Below are 6,000 nucleotides of genomic sequence, written 5' to 3'. Positions count from 1 at the left end.
CTTTTGTTCAAGTGTTTAGATTATGGATGTTATTATACTTTGGTAAAATATGGTTATATTTTAAAGTATAATTCTTGGTCAGAGTGTTTTATCCCTTTATGTTTATAGGTTGTATATCTTTTATGAATTGATATACTTAGCTCACTATAAACAATTCTCTGATACCAATCTGTCACACCCCAAAACCGGAACGGCGGAAACGTTCTGGGGTGGATGACGTCATGTCAAGTATCACAACACATGTATTATAGTAATCAAAGTACAACAAAACATTGCATTAATAGTAATAGTTTTACATGGTTACATTAATACATCAAAGTAATACAAGTAATAGAATAGATACAACATGATACTAAGCTATCTTCATCAACAGCTCCGAGATGTACCTGTCTAATGCTAACCTGAGAATACAAGTTATTTGAAAAGTGAGTATCAGCATTTTTACAAATGTTGGTGAGTTCATAAGCATTTAGTGATGTTTTCATTCAAATAACTTTAATAAAAGTAGTAGTTTAAGAAATTTCAGTGTATTAGAGTCCTTTCCAGAAAATCCTATATTTTCTTTAATAAAAGCAGCCTTCTACCAAGACTGGTCAGTGTTATGTGGTAAAAAGTTATTTTCCTTAAATTGCTATCATTATCAAAATACTGAATTTGATTATCAAGGAAAGCAAATGGCATCAGGGAATAACATATGCCTCAGCAGTGAGGACTGCTGACTAAGGCAAGGAATCATAGACTCCAGGAGAGTATCGAACGAACGACACGCCTGGTTCAGTCTAACAAATAGAGACACAGACCCCAGAAGGTACCAAATGAAAGGTACAGCTGGTAAGGTCCAAAACAGTGAATACAGACCGCAGACAATATCAAATGAAAGATACTTCTAGCAAGGTCTAAAACAGTGAATACAGTGGATACTATGAATATAGTGGATACAGACCCCAGACAGCATCAATTGAGAGATACGTCTTGTAAGGTCAAAACAGAGGAGACAGACCCCAGACAGTATCAAATGAAAGATACGTCTTGTAAGGTCAAAACATAGTGACTCTGAAAATGAATTACCAGCATACAGTGTAAATTGCTGGCGAAATACCGTTACGTTAAGGCCATGAATTATAAGGTAACCCGGGATACTCGTAACCATACTAACCGACACTAGAGTACCAGACGCCCTACAAGCGTCTATATAATGTGACATTTGTCACCCCTTGGCTTGGTGAGCCGTGGACTGTAGCTAGCAGTCAGGGTGCGGGGGTGTCAATCCCGTATAGATCTATACACACAATGTCCACTCTCCCTACAGGAGATTCTGGTTACCAACTAGACGACGGAGAAGGCCGTGTCCTGAAGATGCATACCAAATAATGGGTAGAGACTTCCAAATAGTGGGTTTCTAATGTAAGTGTAGACTAGAGGTAGAGACTCTTAACTGAACTGATTGAAGTAAACCCATATGTCTATGCTTGTGCACATAATATATAACTAATGAATCAAATGACCTTCGGATGGACATCCGATCCCACCAGACCACATCTCAACGAAGAAAAGGAAATAGGGCGGACAAGCCTTCCTAAGTCCTTTAATCATTATTTATATGCATCTATACAAGCACAGACATACATCTAACTACGCTTGAGTGTGTATTAAGTGAAATCATATCGTGAAGTATAAGTGTACAGTGTGGAATAATCGACTTGTGAAGTATAAGCGTATAGTGAAATATCCGAGTCGTGAAGTATAAGCGTACAGTAGAATATCCGAGTCGTGAAGTATAAGCGTACAACGAAATATCCGAGTCGTGAAGTATAAGCGTACAGAGTGAGATAATCGAATCGTGAAGTATAAGTGTATCACGAAGTGGAATCGACAACTGGTGAAGTAAAAGCGTCTATCAAGTATAAGTGAAATAGAGACAATAATAGGTATAAACGCATCACGAAGTGAAGGTGTTATCGAGTAGGAGTTTAAAATACATGAAAGCGAAGCAGCAGTAACTAACAAGTAAAAGTATACATGAAAACCTTGGAAAAACCTTTATACTCAGGAAAATCGCATTTGTGTTCTTTGGTAAAATAAGTGTGAAAACTTTTAGAAATCTTTGGGAATCTTTCATAAATCAGTTTGAAAATGGAACTTTGATAAAGCAATAAAAGTAAGAACTTGAACAAGTGAAAACCCTTTTTGAAAGCCAATTATAGTGTCCTACTCGGTAAAACAGTGTACAGTGGTAAAATCTTGTGCATGCGGGTTATCAATCACATGTGATTGATATGATAACTGGCATGTTTAACTTGTATTCCCCCCTATAAAACATGTGAAAACATTTAAAAGGTTCATTTAGGGGTATGAACTCACCTGGTGTAAGTAGGTCCGACGAAGGTGCCGTTTGGGCGTTCGGTGCCACGCAAGGACTCGAACACACACAATGACCTATTTAACATATGATAACATATGTTCACATACAATTAGTATATTAAATACCAATTAAACAAATATACGCACTCAAAGGAGCGGAAAACACTTTGGATAAGTGTTTAGGTGTCCCGGGTAGCGTCTAAAGGTGTGTATGGCAAAGGAATGGAGTTTACTCTCCGAGAGTAAACCCTTAAAACTTAATTTATGGCCCAGGGACTACTCACCATGAGTTTACGGCCATAAAATCATGGTGATGGGTTCTAGGGTGTTTTAAGGCTTCTACTTGCTCATGGAATTATTCTAAGTACTTTTCCAAAAAGGCATGAGTGGGTTTAAGGCTCCTAAGGGAATTATATTGGAGTTTATGGCCTAGGGACAACTCCTAAGGGAGTTTACAGCCGTAAACTCTCATCCCTTGAGTTTGGTGAAGTTTCAAGCCCTTATATCACTTCTAGCAATTTATAATGGAGTGTGATGCCATTTTGGGGGATTAAAACTATCATTTGGGTGAGTTTTGGGGTGTTTACGGCTTTGACATGTGTCTGGGCCGTAAAATCCTTTTAATCCCTTAAATCCTTGAGTTTAAATGTTCCAAACCCTAGATAACATGTCCTTATTTTATGTCTTAAGCCTATGGGTGGTTTGGGAGTGTTTGGAACTTGATTTAACAAGTTTAGAGGGTGTTTACGGCCTAAGCATGTGCTTGGGCGATAAACCCTCTTTTATGCCACCAATCTTGTTGTTTTGGGGTTCAAACACTCCTAGGCTAAATCCCCTAATAGTTTCTAAGCTTAAGGATGAGTTTAAAGGCATGTTTGGCACCATATTAGGGGTTTACGGCCCTAGAGTGTTCCTGGGTTGTAAACTCCTTATTCCATGCCTTCTTGGACGATTTTTGAGGTATAATCACAAGCCAATATGTTTGGAACAAGCTAGGGTAAGGAGACTTACGATTTGGAAGCGTTTGGTTGCGGATTCGGGGCGAAAACGAGTCTAGAGAGAGAGTATAGAGAGAGGGTGGAAAAGCTCCAAATGGAGTTTACTCCCCTTTATATATGGGTGGGAGTTGGAGCTCAGTGGAATTCTACCCGATACTGCCGTCAGACAGGGCTTTTGGTCGCACCCGATTTAGTGGTCGTAATAATAAAAACTAACTTTTCCAAATAAATGGAAATGTGTGATGTGTGTTTTTACTCCCTTTTATCACGACATAACGGCCTATTAAATAATAAACAAATGAAATGTTTATTAAATTGACAATCTCTAATTAACAGAATTTTTATAAACTGGAATATTCCGTTAACGGTAACGAGGAAATGTAACGGAACAACTTGGGTTGTCACACAAGGAATATGTCCTCAACAAAGAGCTTAAGGAACTTGAGTTGTCTGCTACTCCTGAGGAGATCGCTGAATACCAGGCACATAAGAGAGATGCTACCAAAGCGGCATTTATCATGTTGGCCACAATGACAGTTGAGCTCCAAAAGTCCTATAAGGACTACTACCCTTTTAGTTGCACCAGGATCTGATGGACCGCTACCATCAGAGTGCTTGTCAAGAGCGGTATAAAATTATCTCTTCCATGATAACAAACCGGATGAAGGATGGTGAACCCATCATGGGCCACATGCAGGAAATGCAAAGGTATGTGGACTGTTTGCTGAAACTAAATGTGAACTTCCCCCAGGAGTTGGTAATTGACATCATTTTGCACTCCTTACCTTCGTGTTATGATCAATTCTGTATGACATACCACATGAACAAGGAGGAATTTACACTTAGCAAACTTCAAGGACTCTTAAAGACCGCATAAACTGGTTTTTAGAGTAAATCGGTTATTGCCACTCCTACTCCTACCGCGGCCCCTGTGTTGGCAATCGGGCAAGGCAAAGGAAAGAAGAGGAATAACCCTTCGAAGGGTACCAAGGGTAAGACCCTTGATGGCTCCTCTTAAAGTGGAACCTAGAAAGGTTCTGTCACTCCTTCTGCTAACCCTAAAGAGGCTGAATGCTTCTATTGCCATGAAAAGTCGCACTGGAAGCGAAACTGCCTAAAGTACCAGCAAGATGTGAAGGATGGGAAAGTGAAACCCAACGATGCAGGTATATACACTATATTGTCTAACAATTCACCCCATTCTAATTCTTGGGTCCTTGATACATGTTGTGGTATTCGCGTATGTACTGATTTGTAGGGACTAAGAAGAAGTGAGAATGTGGAGCATGGGAAGATAAACTTGATTATGAGGAATAGGAAAGGTTCACCTTTCACCAAGATAGGAGTTTATTATTTGTTGCTAAGTAGTGGATTTGTTTTAGATTTGAATAAGTGTTGTTACTCGTCTGAAATGGCGAGAAATATTATTTCTTTTCATGGTTTGTACAAACAAGGTTTTACCTGTTCGTTTGATAATGAAATTGGTGGTATTAATGCTTTCTTTAATAATGTTCTTTATTTTAAAGCATTACCTTGTGATGGTGTATATGAAACTGTGTCGGTTGTTGATAACCTAGGAAATAATGTGTTATGTATCGATTTTTCCATTAGTTTGGATAAAGCATCATTATGGCATTGTCGTCTTGGACATGTAAGCAAGAAACTCATAGGCCAACTCCAAAAGGATGGAGTCTTGGAGTCATTTGACCTAAAGTCAGATGATAGTTGTGAATCTTGTTTGCTTGGGAAAATGACAAAGTCACCCTTCACTAGTACATGTGCTAGGGGAGAGGGTTTGTTGGACCTCATACATACTGATGTGTGTGAACCCTTCAGAACCGCCACAAGAGATGCTAACCACTTCTAAGTGACTTTTACTGATGATTATAGTAGATATGGATATGTCTACTTAGTCAAGCATAAGTCAGAGACCTTTGAAAGATTCAAAGAGTTCAAACAGGAAGTGGAGAATCAGTTGAGCAGGAACATTAAGTTGCTTCGATCCGATTGAGGTGGTGAGTATCTTAGTACAGAGTTCCTTGACTATCTCAAGGAATGTGGGATTATCTCACAATTGACACCTCCCAGGACACCACAACTTAATGGTGTGGCTGAGAGGCACAATCGAACCTTGTTGGATATGGTTCATTCCATGATGAGTTGAGCTTTGCTACCAATCTCATTCTGGGGGTATGCCTTAGAGACTGCCGCCCATATCCTTAATCTAGTCCTTACAAAGAAGGTTGCCAAAACGCCTCATGAGATGTAGACCAGAAAAGTTCTCAATCTGGACCACATCAAGATTTGGGGTTGCGAGGCTTTCGTTAGGCGCGAGTCTCACGATAAGCTCGAACCTCGAAGTAAGAGGTGTATTTTCATCGGCTACCCACATAGATCCTTTGGTTACCTCCTCTACAGACCTAGTGATAATGTGGTCTTTGTAGCAAGGAAATGAGTCTTTCGTGAGAGAGAATTCATGAGCCATGGAAACAGTGGGAGGCAAATTGACCTCGAAGAAATTCAAGAGTCAAGTGGTGAAGGAACTTCAAACCCTAGCAGTCAACCTGAGGAGGAAACTCCTGTTGATCCAATTGACGAGTCTATACCTTTGAGGCGTTCCACGAGAGTTAGGAATGCACCT

This window comes from Lactuca sativa, chromosome 4, assembly GCF_002870075.4.
Source record: "Lactuca sativa cultivar Salinas chromosome 4, Lsat_Salinas_v11, whole genome shotgun sequence".
Classification (NCBI taxonomy): domain Eukaryota; kingdom Viridiplantae; phylum Streptophyta; class Magnoliopsida; order Asterales; family Asteraceae; genus Lactuca; species Lactuca sativa.
The sequence above is the reverse complement of the archived record's forward strand: the minus strand, read 5'-3'. Positions refer to the sequence as shown.